The sequence below is a fragment of the Ursus americanus genome, chromosome 3 (assembly GCF_024610735.1).
Source record: "Ursus americanus isolate L20-20 chromosome 3, mUrsAme1.1.p, whole genome shotgun sequence".
NCBI lineage: Eukaryota > Metazoa > Chordata > Mammalia > Carnivora > Ursidae > Ursus > Ursus americanus.
Genome location: NC_142129.1, coordinates 34,774,477 through 34,791,045, shown reverse-complemented (window position 1 = coordinate 34,791,045; position 16,569 = coordinate 34,774,477). Strand labels below are relative to the sequence as shown.

The 16,569-nt window shown below is 34.8% G+C and overlaps 1 protein-coding gene and 1 non-coding gene across 8 annotated transcripts in view; both read left to right on the top strand.

Annotated features, from left to right (window-relative positions):
• The window catches only part of FOXP2 (forkhead box P2), a 543,555-nt gene that overhangs the window by 75,847 nt on the left and 451,139 nt on the right, over window positions 1–16,569 (top strand). The gene's annotated exons all lie outside the window — the stretch shown is intronic.
• LOC148110363 (U4 spliceosomal RNA) lies at window positions 11,748–11,887 on the top strand. The gene has a single exon (XR_015724083.1). It is a non-coding gene; the product is annotated as a U4 spliceosomal RNA (small nuclear RNA).

Genomic DNA, 16,569 nt, shown 5'->3' with positions numbered 1-16,569 from the left:
ACGGGTTCATAAATTTTTACTCTTGTATTGGCATTATATGGTATTATGGGTATAATTGTATATGTTTAGACTGATAGGCTTAACTAGAAGTCCTTGAATGATATTGTTGATAAATCTATAGGACAGTTTTAATCACTTACCTTCCTTGAAATATTTAACACTGTTGATTGCTTCCTCCCGTATCATCTCCTGTTCTGATGTCATGATCTCTCACTTATTCCTCTTGCTAAGTCTTCTTTGTGAGTCCTTTCTTTACCCACCACTTAAATTTAGGTTTTTTTCCTGTGTTCTGTCTTTATCTGCTCACTCTGTATGTACATTATTCTAGATGAGCTCACTTATTCCCAAAGCTTGGAGTTTAGTGTTGGGACTTCCACTTTTGTATTTCTAGCTTGTAATTCTCCTCTGAGTTTGAGATCCACATTCGTAAGTACCTTCTTGATATCTCTACTTACATGTCCTATAGGAATCTATCTAAAAGTAAGCTCATTGTAAGGGATGAATCACACATTCTCCTCCTGAAACCAATACTACACTCCATGTTAACTAGAATTAAAATAATAATAAAATTAATCTCATTGTCAGCTCCTGTCTCACCTATTAAAAGTATGCTCTTATGATATTTTCTATCTTAGTGAATAGCAAGCACTCTTATACAGTCAGTTGCCTGTGTCAGAAATATTGGATCACCAATACTGGGTCACCTGGACATCTCCTTCTTTCTCATCTTCACTTTCCTAGGTCTGTTAAGGCTAAATAACCTCCAGATTTGATTGCAAATTTCTTTCTTTCTGCACATCCCACTGATACTACCCTATTCTAAAACTTTTACTTTGACAACTACCATGACTGTTCTCAATTCTCTATGCCCTTTCTTCCCTTAACTCACTAGGTAGCAAGACTTAACTTTAAAAATAAAGATTAGATGATTTCTGTATTCTTACTAAAATCTTACATTTGTTTTTCCTTGAATTTAGGGTAAAATGCAAACTAACCCGTCAGAGTATAAGTCCTTGCAAGAATTGGACCATGCCTGCCCTGCTAGCATCATCTTTCTCTACTCAGCATATTTCTGACTCTTCTTTCTTACTTCACTTACTCTGGCCTATTTTATTAATTGATGGCTTCAAGTTTTTTTGTGCCATGTGGCTTTTTGTACATGTTGCTCCTTCTGTGGGACTCCGTAATGGATGCATGGAGTAAAAGATCAGGATGATCCTGAGATTTTAAACTTGGTAATCATGTTTCCTTTTTCATAGACTTTATCCTAGTAAATTAATATACATAAAATCAAGCATGGAAGTATAACATGCATATAAGCCCCCTCTAGCCTAACCTTCTACAACCTAAAATTTTTCAGAACTCCTCTCTGTGTAGTGAGTCCCAAAGATATCTTGCGTTCCAAGCTTCTCTGCATGTTCTGGTCTCTTTGGAAAGTGCTTCTCTGCTTATGTGGTAGATGAATTCCTGCTGTCCTTTAACACCCAGTGCAAACACAGCTCCTTGGAGGCTATGAGCCTTCACAGTTGTAGATGGCAGCGTCCTTGATGTCACCTGTGTGTATTTTGCAGCTGTACCTGAGACAGCAAAGTTAAGGACCTTGTTCAGTTACTAAGTGACAGAACCAGGATTTGAACCTTCTCTGACTTGAAAGCATAAGTATTTAACTATCATTTGCTAGACACTGCCATTATTTAATAAATACTTATTAAATACATAGTTAATAAAAAAAATAGTATATGGCCAAATTAGTAAGAAAGGCTTTTATGGCATCAATGAGAAGAAATGACTCTACTGACATTGAAGATATAGATTTGGCAGGAAGAGAAAAGGAAACCATATCTGTAGGATGGTTCAACTTCTAAGCCAGTTAGGTTCTGCCTTGCTTTGTAACACCCTAAGATACCTCTGGTTCTCAAAAAAAAAGGTATGAGGCTAAACTTTGGTGAAATAGGCCATGAAATGAATAAATTCGTTTTCATTAAAAGTGGCAAATATATGTCATATATATTCTCCTATGTTTTAATTGCTTTATGCATTTGTGTCTTGTTTCCCACAACTTGATCGTTAGCTTCTTTTGAACAAAGATATACCTTATCTTTTCTACTTGATAATTATTTCTTCTGTGTGTGTATAAAATAAATGGTCGTGTCTTATCTCTTTTAGGGACAAAATTTCAAATATTTTCACATCGAGTAATGCTGCTGATAATTCATTTATAGATACCAACAGTTGGAAACATTAATGTACATGAAAATTAGAACTAACTCTTCACTACTGGGTTTAATATCTTTTTGAGAAAGAAGAATACTATGGTATGCATAATGTCAAGGACATTCTCAGTGAAGAAAAGCAGTTTATGTTGGATCTAGGCTAGAAGAATGCTCAGTTCTGGCATTTAACTAGTAGGTGAGTTTAAATATCTATGCAACTCTATCTTAGGACTTTTTTGCCTTTTACTTTTCATTTTCTTTTGAATATCAAAAGATATTCACATTTGGAAGGACATATTCTTATTAGCTCTAATGAGTTTTTTTGGTAAATGAATTGAATATAAACAACTATTGTGTTTGTCTTTTTTTTGTAAGAAAGATTTCAAGCTGAAGATCCTAGTCATATAATTAAAAGGACTAATCCCATTCAATCCTCGAATCCGTCTATAGAAATAGAATTCTTAAAACATATACACAAAAGGGAATATGGTGCCTGTTGAATTTTATATTATGTTCAGTTGAACTATTATACTTCTAAAACAAATTTAATTTTGATTAGGAGAAATGATTCCCTTTTTTGTGCATTTATAAATGTAGACATTGTAGATCATGCCGGCACTAGGGAAGTTAAGGAGGGGGTAGAAGTAACACTTGTATTATGTTAAATCAGAGAAATAATTGCACTTGGCAGTTGTTGTTTGCAGAATGCAGGAAAGGCTGAGGGCTTTTGTACAGTTCAAAGAGCACATTCCACAGATACAGCAGTTGTTGGTTGCCTGCAGGGGTCGTCAGGATTGGGGGTGGTGATAGAGGTCTGTATCACAAAAGTCCAGGCTGTTGGGCTGTGTGTTTGTAAAGAGAAAAAAAAAAATGCTTGCACCTTTTTGAAAAGTTGTTTAGAAATTGCCTCCTATCATTTATTTTATTTTATTTTAAATATAGTGCTTTTGCCTCAGAGTTTAATCTGTGCAATAATCAGGTGGCATTCTTGGGTAGCCTTTGCTACCTCTTGTTCTTTAATCATCTGTTTTCAGATTTAGGTTTGCATGTTCAAACGTGGAAGCATGGAGCTGCTGACTGTTAATCTGTCAGTTAAACTCCATAGAAAAGTATAACTAAATTGATTATATTTCACAATCATGTATTCAACTATCATTTATACAACAAGCGTATTAAACAGTTTCAACAAGTTAACTCAAGACTCTTAAGAGAGCCTTCTTTAACTAAAAATATGCTAATGGCTAGCTTTTTCAGATGGTGTGTTAAGACTCACGCTGAATTAACACCTGTATCATTTCCCCACAGAGTATGCTAGTTATAGTTTCTACTGTGAACTGAACTAATGTAGCTGAAAAGTTCTCTGAAGGCTATAAATTGTAGGGCAGATATAAATTAGCATTATTAAGTTTCTTGAAATGTCCAGTTTACATGATATCATGTAACTTATGTGTGCTTTATTTTTTTATATCAAGTTTTGGCAAAGTATATCAACATAGTTTCATTAGCTATTTTCTTGGATTAAAAAAAAATGGTCAATTAGTGATACTCTGCTATAATCTTGGTTTTAGGAAAAGCCCCCAAAGCCTTATCTTGACCTCGTCTTGAATTCATAAGAATTTGGGATAAAGTATTTCGTTGCATCCAGATGTGTTTTATCTAAACTGTTCTACTCAATTGCGAGAAGATTAGTTAGTGTGGTACAAAGCAAGACAGACATCAAAATTAGAATTATCTGCTAAACAGCTTTTGTGTCCATTGTCATAATAACTTCTTTGTTTTTCACCTTTTAAGATTTGTTGCGTTCAGGTGAAGAAATCCTGAAAACATATCAGAAAGGACAGAAACTAATTTAGCAGAATCCATGTACCCACTGTTCAGATTTAGTAGATATCTCTGTTTTGCCATTTTAATTTTAGATCTCTTTATTAAGAAATTCTCAAAGATCAAAGCCTTTTTTTATAGTGTTGAAATACCCATTTCCAAATTGGTTATTTGACAGCAACATCACAAGGTTCTTAACTGAGGTCTTTCCGGTTTTAGGATCGGGCTTGTTAGTACAGTCTCCTCAGAATGGCAACAGCTCCTTAATAGTGTGACTTAAAGAAGACCCAAGCCGTTCCGCCCCAGAATTTCTGCTTTCCTCTTCATTATCTCCATAAGACCTGAAACTGTTTTATTTTTCAATTTCTAGCTATGGGACATTGGGGGCTATTATTAAATATAAGTGCTTTATGGAGGGAATAACACATTAAGCCATTATCATCATCATTCAGAAGCTGGGGTGATAGAGCTGGATACTGAGAAGAGAGTGGCTGGGAGGAAGGGGGTGCTTCGTGTTGGGTCCACCTACAGCATTTCATAGATGTGTGAAATAAGTCCCAAATGAACATACAGTGAAGAATCATATAATACATCTCAGACATTTTCGCTGGAGCTACGTGGGAAAGAGAAACAAATGACAGCAACATTATGTGTGGTCACTGACTTTTTGCAAAGTTAAGACCTGCAGTTTCCATGCTGTTTAGTAGATCTGTGAAAATGGTACGGGAGGCTGCTTTGGTTTGCAGCATGCATTCCTGTAATTTCCTAAGTAGATGGTGTTAAACCCATTTTACCAGTGAGAATATTTAGAAACAAGGAGATTACGCAGCTTTCTAAAATCTTATAGCTAGGAGTTGAAAAATCCAGAATTACTGCCAATAAGTCCCTCTATTGACTATTCCCTAATACTTTGTGTGATTCATTGCCTTCATTACCAAAATGTATTTCTGCCCCTTGAAGCTTATCTAATTATCTAGTTTTTAAAGAAACAGTTCAAGACATATACTTTACTTAAAACATGCCCCCCCCCCATTCGATGCTGTCCTTTCTGTGAATGCTTACAGTACAAAAGTAAGCATAGACTTTTATGGTCTACCATATCCACTAATGTATGTGTGTTTGTTGTCCTTTGAAACTGTTTGCTTGGCCCATTAGGATCTGGTTGCTGGCTTATACTTTTTTGGGTTCCAATTATTGCCAACACAGCACTAAGCATTTAGTGAATGCTCAGTAACGCCTGCTTCTGGATTTAGTTCAGGGCTCCATTCCCAGTACTGACAATTACCAGCTGTGTGGTATCAGACAAGTCGCTTACTATCTCTGAGCTTTAATTCCCTTGCTTGTAAAAAGGGGATAATAATAAAGCTTATCTCAAAGGGTTGTTATGGGAATTAAGCCAGATATTGCAATATATAACACGTAGCTTAGTGCCTGGAACGTAATAGCATGGTAAGCATAAACAAGTAATCGTAACTCAATAAATGCTAGCTCTTGTTATTGTTGATCAGTGTAATCAATCAACACTTACAGGGTGAAGGATTGCCCGTAAGAACAACTTCTATTAGAAAACTCTGATTTCAGCTTTTGGGTCCCATTTGACAAAAAATATCCCTCTTTAAAATAAACAAATCCGTAGTTCATAGAAGTTTGACTGATTAAAGAGAACCAAACACACACATACATACACGTACCCTCACACAAACACATTTTATCCATGCTCAGAAATTTGGACCTTACTTAACAGGCAAACAACCCAGAAATCCCAACTTTTTCTTGAAGTCATCCGTCCTGTCCGTCTCTACTGCGATAGCCTTCTAACTCTTTACTTTCACTCCTGTCCACTAACAGGAGTCCTTAATCTTGGGTCCTTTGCCTCTAATGGTTCATGATAGAACTGAATTTCAACATAATTAGTTTCCTTTGTAATTCTGTGTATTTTATTTTATGCATTTAACAGTATTATTCTGAGGAAGACTGTGTAGGCTTCATTAGACGGACAGGTCTCATTGCACCCACATAGCTAAGAATCTCCGCCAGAAATTGAATTTATTTTCTACAGAGCATGGTTATGGTGCTCTACTAAAAAATGTAAATCAAACCATGTCACTCCTCAATGTTAAAACCTTTACATGTACTTGGAATAAAACAGAAGCTTCTTTCCTTGGCTTGGAGAGGGCCTGCTGCCTAGCCTTAAATCATCTCTTACCACCTTGCTTACTCTACCTGTCATCAGTGGCTTTCTGTCAGTTCTTGAAACCCTTCCTGACTCAGGGCCTTTGCACTTGCTGTTTCCACTGTTTGGAATGTTTCTCTTCATGCCTTGCCTGCCCTGTTTACTTCAGGTGTTAGTTTAGGTGATGCCTTCTCTGGGGGCTTTTGCTGGCCTCCCTACTTGAAGGAACTCCCCACTCCTCTGTTTTCTTGTTCTTTTCCACAGCTCATTTCATTTATTTAGTTACATATAACAAATGAACGCCTTTGTGTATGCCTATTTTCATATTGATTTATAAATTCCACGGAGGCGTTGAATATGTAAGTCTTATTTAGGCTGCCATTTAGCATAAAGCCTGACCCTTTGTAGACCAGTAAATATCTATTGAATGAATGAATGAATTGGGGAACATGAATGGTCTGCTCTTTGGAATATACGAACTCATGTGTTTATTCATAAACTCATTTATTAGACAAAGAAAAATGAGAGACAAGCTATAACATTTAAATTCTGAATAGCTTTCAGAGTAATTCATGAGCTACAGATGAATGCTTTAATCTCCTCGGTTATTCAGAAATGAAATGTAATAGTTCATTATATGACAAGGGGAACCACCCAGAAAATCAGAATTCAAAAAACGTGCTTAACTTCTTTTCATATGTTACACCTTCCATCTGCCATACCCTAAGCCTATACCCTATTAACTCTATTTCATGATAACTTTATCTTATGATTGACTCACTTGATTACCGTATACCAGAATCATGTGTGCATCCATTGAAACTGCTTTTCCATCATTTATAACGTTTATTTTTAAAAATATCTTATCATTTGTATAGAAAGTTATATCTCAAAACATGATAATTAAATACTTCTGGTCCTGTTGCAGTCAGTCAGTATAGCCTTTTATTATTATTCTCTAACTTCAAGTATATTTATTGAACTGATTCTTCTATTAAAATGGAAGCTTCATTTCAGTGATGTATAGATTTGAATAGTAACCCTTTAATATATGTGGAAATAAACCCCACAAGCATCAACTCTTTATTTCCCACCTCTCTTTTGGGGGAAAAGTATTCTTTTGTAGAGTTGGAGAAGGAGTGTGTAGAGTAGTTTCTTTCTCTAACTAGGTCAGTGACAACCTGAGAATATCTTCTTTATTATCTTAAATAATCAGTGGTTATCTCATCCTAGGTGATCTTTTGATCTATAAAAATAAAGAAAACAACAGAATGTAGTTTATACCTTGGTCATTATTTAGAATTACCTAAAAAGTTAGGTAATTCTTTTCTTGAAGAGAAAATGACTGTTTTTTCCTTATTACTTTTATTCCTTTACTTTTTAAGAGGTCTCTAAAGACCAGGTGGTTCCAGTAATGATTAAGGCTGTTCTCTTTCCTTAATTCACTTGTGGCTCAATCTAATCTCATAACTGATTGCTTTTAGTGTTATTATTTTTTGGGTATACTGACTTTTTTAGAGAGTTTCATGCAAATGAATAAATGTTTATAAATGCATATTTATCCACTTGTTTTTTAGGTTTTGCTTATGAGTGAAATTGTATGGTATTTGTCTTTCTCAGTCTGACTTATTTCTCTTAGCACAATAACCTCTAGGTCTATCCATGTTGTCACAAGTGGCAAAATCTCATCCTTTCTTAATGGCTGCGTAATATTCCACTGTATATCTCTGCCATAGCTTCTTTATATGTTCATCTGTCAGTAAATGCATATTTATTGACGAAGCTTTACTTTAGGTTAGTTGGGATATAACAGGAAGTAGAAAGAAGGCATATGCATTTTTGTGATGTATTCCACTATTTCTTTTAGGACGCTGAGAACACAAGGGCAATATTATTATGCTACTACTTAAATGATAAATGCCATCTGCTCCTGCTATTTCCCTCCTCATCACTGAACACAGCTAAGTTATTTCTGATCCCAGTTCTGAATATTTTTGTGTTTTACCTATTTCCTGCCTGTGTCCCTCCTTTCTTCTATTTCTCCTCTCTGCCTTCTTCCCTTTCTCTCTCTAGTCATTCCTATCCATTTTCAAAAAAGATGTAGAATAAATGAATTCATTTTCAGAAAATATAAGGAAACAAACTCATCAATACAAAAAGGTACTACAACATCAGTAAAATTAGTTTCTCCTTGGGATAGAGAGGGGTGCGTCTAGTTATATGGAATTAGGGGAGGGGAAACAGGAGAGTCTAATTCTTCTTAACTGTCTTCAGTCTTATTCCAGATGTACCTAGAACTGCAAAGTTTTGGGCTTCTGCAGTATGGGTTCGTAGCTTCTTGGCTTGTCCCTGGTGTTGGCCAAAGATTCAGCTTTTTCAACAAAACTTGTTCGCTTTCCAGCTTCTAACATTTGTTGCTATTGTCTTCTCTTTGAACTTTCTAACCTCGTAGGTTTGTTCCTTTGTTGAACAGTCCTTAGTTGTCATTTTTGTACGGTTTATAAAGGGATAAATACATGTGGTCCATTTTGTTTTGAACTGGAAATTCTCATTTCATTTTTGACAGAGATATATGAGGTATCTGTTTACACATGGAAGAAGAGAGAGAAGCTCTCTTGAATAATAAAAAAATCCCAAGAGATACCTTCTGGCCTGATAAAAGTCTGTAACTTCTCCTATTATTTCCCTACCTCCCTAGAGTATGGTTTGAAGTGAGGATGAGATTTAAAAACTGAGTTTTCTCTAGAGGCATGTACGCAGCGGGACACGTAAGCAAAAGTACTTAGGGGGCACAGGGTATCAGTCCATTCATAAAATTTTGCATTGAAGGATTATGAGCATATAACCTGATTTATTAACTTCTTTTTTTTTTAAATTAATAGACTTTATTTTTTGGAGAATTCTTAGGCTTACAGAAGAAATGAGCAATTAGTACAGAGAGTTCCCTTTTTTACCCACTTTCCCCAAAATAGTTTCCTTCGTTAACATCTTGCACTAGTGTGGTGCATTTGCTAGAATTGATGAACCAAAATTGATAAAAAGTGGGTACTATTATGAACTAAATTCCAAAGTTCACATCAGGTTCCTATTTTGTGTGGTATAATTCTATGAGTTTTGACAAATATGTAATGTCATTTATCCATCATTATAGTATCATACAGAATAATTCCACTTTCCTAAAAATCCCTTGTGTTCCATCTATTCTTTCTCTCTCTCCCTTACTCCTTTTCGAACCCCTGCTGACAACCGATCTTTTATTATCTTTATAGTTTTGCCTTTTACAAAGTGTCACGTAGCTGAAATCATATAGTATGTAGCATTTTCATACTGACTTCTTTGACTTAGCAATATGCATTTAAGTTTCCCCCTTGTCTTGTCATGGTTTCATATGATATCTCATTTCTTTTTATTGTTGAATAACATTCCCTTATATGGATGTATAACAGTTTGTTTATCCATTCACTTGTTGAAGGACATATTGGTTGCTTCCAAGTTTCAGCAATTATAAAGCTTCTATAAACATTCTTGTGCAGATTTTTGTGTGGACATAAGTTTTTAACTCATTTGGGGAAATACCTAGAGTGTAATTTCTGGGTTGCTGGTAAGATGGTAGGAAACTAGGAAACTGTCTTCCAAAGTGGTTATACACTAACTTGTTTTCATATTTTAGAAACAGTGTAGATTGTTTTATGGAGCAAGGTATATGGAAATAGATAGTAATTTGTATTTCACTTACCATTTTTACACAAGTATAAAAAGTCATTGTAGAGGCTTTATGATTTTAGTATTTACTGCTACATTACTATTTAATGTTGCATTGACCCTGACATTGCTAGAAGAGAGGTTTTAGTGAAAAGAAGGTGCTGTATAAGTTCAGTCACATCAGTATACTTTTCATATAGTGAAAGCATTCCCTATACCTTCATAGACATAAGCATATGTTAATGGAGAACTGTGGGCTGTGTTAGAATGATGATGTTTTATTTGCTTTACACTTAATTTACTCATTTAGTAAACATTCCTTGAGTACCTATGGTCCCTGATCTTAGAGGCTTAAATAAGTATAAACATGATTATACCTAAAAGAAGGTTCCCCAAGAAGTTGCAGGACATTTAGCTTCGTTCACCCTTACGTATTAAGTATTCGTGGTTCTTATCAATTATTATGACAACTAAAAGTGCCCTCTCAAATTCTTGAAACTCTCAGTGGTACTACTATGTTGTGAAAGACCGTGTTTGATTATTTATAGGTGAGCCTCTTTGTAATTCCGTTTTTCCTTTATGACGCATTTTATTTAACCATCAGTAAGTTAGTGCTTTCAGAAATCAGAGTCAGTGATGGATTATGAATAAAGTCACAGCATTTACTTGGCTACGGACATTAGAAATAAGGTGAGAGTTGCTCTAATATTCAGCATGGAAAATTGAAAGATGTCTTGTGGGACAGAAAAGGTAAGTTCCTTTTGCAACATCACAAAGCATGCTAGTGGCAATGCACTTTTTACTGACTTGGGCTGTGTCCCTGTACATTGGAAATACTGTTCTTAATCTCCTATGTATTAAGACTGATTATACCTTTTTAAATCAATAACAGAGCCAAGAAGATGAAAAAAAAATTAAAGCCCATTAATATTGTATCTTTCCTATATTGTGTTTAAAATTAATTTACAACTGCTTTTATTTTACTCTCCTTTTTTCTCTCTTTTCATTACTTCGAGTATCTTTGCTTTGGTACTTGCTATTCCTTTGTCATCACGGCTTGTCTTTTCTTTTTACTGGCTTCTTAAATCCTGCTGCATTGCTTTTTGCCTTTCCTTCTTTAATCTTTTCTCTTCTGTTTAATTTTTAAATCCTTTGCCCTTTATCTTTCTTTCAGTCTTTTTAGCTGCTCACTCTTCCTTTGATTTCCTCTTAAACGTTATTTCTTCTTAACATTGTGTTATTTATTGATTTTTCTTTTTGTTTTATCTTTTTAATTTTATGTTTTCCTTTGTATATAAGGAAAACCTACTCTGCCTACCCATACTGAATTAAAGAGAGAAATACTACTAAATCCTCCATACCCCATGGAAAAAAAACAACCATATTTATTCAAACTTACTGTGTGAATACTGAAAGATTTATATGACACATTTTCTCCTCTTTTTTTATTCTTTTGTCTTGAATCAAAGCCCAAATAATTGATGTGCTGATAGATAGCAAATTCAATTATTTTCCATCTTTCTAATATGCTAACTTAAACTGTATACAAAATATAACTTTTACAATGTAAACATTTGTTTGTAGCCAGACCACAAGTAATTTTGCCTTTTATTAAATCTTTGGGATTAACTGGAATACATTTATAATACTATTATGAGCACGGATCAAGGGTTATAATAAAAAATAAGAGATTATAATAAAATTGTAATTCTTCCACAAAAGTACTTTGTCCAAATATCCTATGAATTTGGTTTAATATATACTAGATTTTTAATAGTAATTTTATTTGTAACCCACTTTTCTTGGAATTTTAGAAGGATCTGAAGGAAATACATTACAGCTTTGTGCAGTGGTGGTATCAGAGCCAATGAGGTTTATCCAAGATGCAATTATTGCTAATTGAAGGAAATACATTAACAAAACTACACTAAACTGGGTTGGTTTTTGGTGTATGAATGTCCATAGGACTCTAATCAGTAACTGTGAGGTGGAGATGTAGATAGTCACTTTTCACGGAGGAAGAGGAGGAGATAACTATTATAAGGAAAAGCAGAAGAGCATGAAATCGTGGGTGTATCATTTCTGCTTCAAGCAAGAAATTTCTTCAGGGACATTCTCTGGTTGAAGAGAGACCAGGACAGATCAAATGACTTGCTTTAGTTCACACACAGAAATGGCAGAGCTAGGAATGGAATTCAGGTTTATCTTATCGGTCATCTTGCTTCACATTGATCTTACATATTTATACATTCTGTTGATTACAGTTCCTATCCATACCCAAGTTTAATGTTACTTGTAGTTCATTCAGTAGACAAAAATGTAGTATTCTCAAAGTCTCTTCGTTGCTATTTATGATAGCTTTATATACGTATATAATAAGTCATATGTATAAGTAATATATATTATTCATTATATGTAAGCCTATTATTGATATTTTAAACATTAGCTCTCTCATCCACTAATTTCACTGAACAAATATTACTGAAGCTTATTATTTTTAAGGCTAACAGTTGTTTTTCTGTTAGATGATCATTTTAAAATTCTCATGTGCTTTTTTCGATGATGTTGTTGCTGTATCTGTTGGTTTCCCTCTGCCTAGGGTTAGACTCGTTTGCATTTATCCTTGCCAAGGAAGAAAGGGCTTACTAAGTAAATGGGTAATGTCCACAGAATTTTAGGGATGTATCTCAAATATATTTAAAATAACAATTTTCTGACAACTACTGAGTTTAGAAATAAAAACTTGGTATTTTAATTGTATATTTCATGTTAAAATTTTGAAAGGGCCCTTTACTAAATAACATTTTCTTAACCTGTTTTTTCTTTTGTAACTAGTTAAAGGAATGAAACTTACTTTCTTTGCTAATTTGATAATTTTAGACTATTAATTCCCCAAGCCTGATGAAAATTTTGACAACTTCCTTTTGCAAATATGTCTCATTCAAAATACCCAGGGTGAAAATCTTAGAAATCCAGTCTGGTATTCTGTGCATGTGTGTGTGTGTGTGTTTAAAATGCACTTGTGATACTCTTAATAGATTGTGATTTACACCTTCGATCAGTTTATATCACTCATTTACAACATATGGTTCAGCATCATTATCGTCTGAGAATTTCTGTTAGAAATGCCAACTTTTTGGCCCCAACCTGGACTTGTTGAATCATACACTGTGGATGTGGGGTCAGCAATCAATCTTTGTTTACATGAACTTTGAGGCAATTCTGATGTAGTCTCATGTCCCAGTTCCACTTATTTACATGACCTTCCTCTTGGGTTAGTACAATTTTACTTGTTTTTTAAAATAAATTTTCTTAATGTGTAATCTCTGAGTGGGTTGTAATATTCAATAATACCCAATGTGTAAGTCCATATATTAGTTAGTACTTGCTGCCGTAAAAAATACCGTAGACTGACTGGGTGGCTTAAGCAACAGAAATTTATTTCTCACTATTCTGGAGACTAGAACTCCAAGAATAGGGTGCCAGTATGGTTGAGTTCTGGTTAGAGCTTTCCTCTTATATTGCCTTCTCACTGTATCCTCACATGGAGAGAAAGAGAGAGAGATCTCTGTTGTCTCTCTTATGAGGGCACTAATCCTTGATGAAGGCTCTACTCTCATCACCTCATCTAAACCTAACGTAGATGAGGTTACATCTCCAAATACCATCATATTGGTGATTAGGGCTTCAGCATATGAATTTAAGATGGGGGGACAAAGTTCAGTCCACAGCAGTCCAATTTTGTTGGTTTTATTCCTTGTATAAAATAAGAAGTGATACTATAGTTAAAAGACTTCTGAAGTATATTCCAAATTTCTTCTTTAAGTAATAGTGTACCTCTTTAATCTTAATTTCTTCCTTTGAAATTATCATAAAAATGTAGGCAATATGTAGCAAAGGATTATTGGAAAATTAAAAAGTAATGGATATATGAATGAATGGTATTAGGATAAACATTATATAACTGTAATAAAGGTTTTAATCAATATTTTTTTTTGTTTTGTATGTTAGCTGCCTGTGTTTCAGTCAGTATCTTACCAGCCCATCTAAGCAATGACCTGTATGACACCCAAAGAGTGTAATGATTGGAAAGATCACAGAAATCATTCAGACTACCTTCTACCTGATAAAGAAGTCCCTTCTAGAGCATCCCAACTTTGTCTTGAATGCTTTCAGTCCCTGTAATAGGGTTCCTCAGAGAAACAGAACCAATAGGATATCTGTGTGTGTGTGTGTGTGTGTGTGTGTGTGTGGAGAGAGAGAGAGAGAGAAAGAAAGAGAAGGGGGGAGGGAGAGAGAGAGAGAAAGAGATTTATTTTAAGGAATTGGGGTTGGCAGGTCTGAAATCTGCAGGGCAGACACACATGCTGGAGTGGAGATCCTGAGAAGAGTCAGTGTTGCAGTTCATGTCTGAAGACAGTTTAGAGACAGAATTCCCTCTTTTTCAGGACATCTCCTTCTTTTTGTCTTTGAGAGTTTCAACAGTTTGGATGAAGTCCACCCACAGTATGGAGGGTAACCTGCTTTTCTCAAACAATGATCCCATCTAAAAATCACCTCCACAGTGACATCTAGACTGGTCTTAAATGATATCTGAGTACCAAGGCCTAGCAAAGTTGACACATAAACTTAATTATCACAGCATCTTTTAATATTTAGAAATCAGTTCTACTTTAAAAATATTATGTAACGCTTCTAACTTTCGTATGATATGAACATAATATATAATAAATATATATGTAAATGAATGAATGAAGAAGTGAATGAATAAATAGATAACTGCTAGCCAATACCAGATACATTACCTTTACTTATTAATAAAAAAAAAGATTCAACTCCCTTTCAACTCTGGAAACTTCAGCTAACAAGTGTGTGTAGAGCACACTGATTGATTCACTGACACAGTAGTGAATCACAGAGATCTTTGTGGTAAGGTTGACCTTACTTGGTATGGTTATCATATTAAAGTAGCTGCTGTGTTGAATGTCTGAATCGAGATCCAAGAAAGATTTTGGTGTAGTGGTGTGAGAATAGGAAGATGAAAATTAATAGGATGAATATAAAATCTTGTTCTTAACTTTCAGAAAAGTTGTAAAAGTGTGGATACAAAAGGAACCTTAGAAATACACCAACTCAGGGGGTGCCTCAGTGGCTCAGTTGGTTAAGCATAGGACTTTTGATCTCAGCTCAGGTCTAGATCTCAGCACCTTGTGTTCAAGCCCCATGTTGGGCTCCACAACAAAAAAAAAAGCAAAAACAAAAAAAAAAGCAAAAAACAAACAAACAAACAAACAAAACACCCAAACAAACCACCAACTCAAAATACCACAGATTAGAGGAATTGGTAAAACAGATTGTATCTTTAACACAGCTGTTGCCTAATATGGGACTAAAGATAGATTTGACACATTATAATCTACTCTTGGTAAAACTTCTTATATTGGAGAGAGAGAGAGCATGTGCCTGCATTGATTGAGAAGGGACAGAAGGAGAGGGAGAGAGAGAGAATCTTAAGCAGGCTCCATACCCAGTGTCAATCAAAAAAATTTAAAAAAGGTTAGCATTGCCATTGCCATTGGGGTGCCTGGGCGGCTCAGTTGGTTCAGCGTCGGACTCTTGATTTTGGCTCAGGTCATGATCTCGGGGTTGTGAGATGGAGCCCCACATTCGGCTCGCTGCTCAATGAGGAGTCTGCTTGGGATTCTCTCTCTTCCTCTCCCCCTGCTCTTCCCCCTGCTCACGTGTTCTCTAAATAAATAGATAAATAAATAAAATCTTTTTTAAAAAGTTAGCATTGCCAAATAGCTTTGGGAACAGTACCTTCATGTGACATTCTCCAATGATAAACTGATTGGTAAGATAGCAGAACTGCAATCAAGCAAACAAGTTATTAAGGGAGAGGTTTTGGTGGAATATGGCCTAAAGAATCTTCATCAACCTGTAACTCTTTATAGTTTTTCTTAAAACCTCTTCTGTATGTTTCTGAGTTTTGATCCTGACACATATAACATTTAACCCCTTGAACAATTTATCCAAAGTTATTCTGGACCCTCCGTCATGTCCACTATAGTGGGTATAATTGGAGAACACATTGTACTGAGGTGTCTGAGCATTTCCATATGGTGAATAGGGACACAGGAAACACTGTAAAATGAATACATTATTACATCTTGATCTGTTCTTTTGTGAAATTGTCATTTTTAAATCTCACAGTGCCTCCAACTTCTGTAAAACCGAGATGTAGAACAATTTAGTTAATACCAGTATTGATAGGAATATTAGATTAGAGGAATTGCCAGTACACAGTAGGAATTTCAGAGTTGATGTCATTTGACCAAGGACTGTGAAGCAAGGTTATATTTTAGCCCCACATCCCTTCCGAATTCATTTAAATTACAAAATTTTTAGATTATGCATCTTGGATTTTTCCTTCAGTTTGTTCTTATAAATCACTTCTTTTTCTCTTTATAATAATCTGACCTTACTACTTAAAATGCTTTTTTTTCCAAATATTGATCATTTCAAAGAGGCATCTTTAATAATTAATAGAAAACCTAATTGAAGGAATTTGAAAAAAGACCTAGAAACTTGGAATTGATAATTTTACTGATATATTTTTGTTTGCTTCTTATTTAGTTTTACTTTATGTTGTTCATAAAA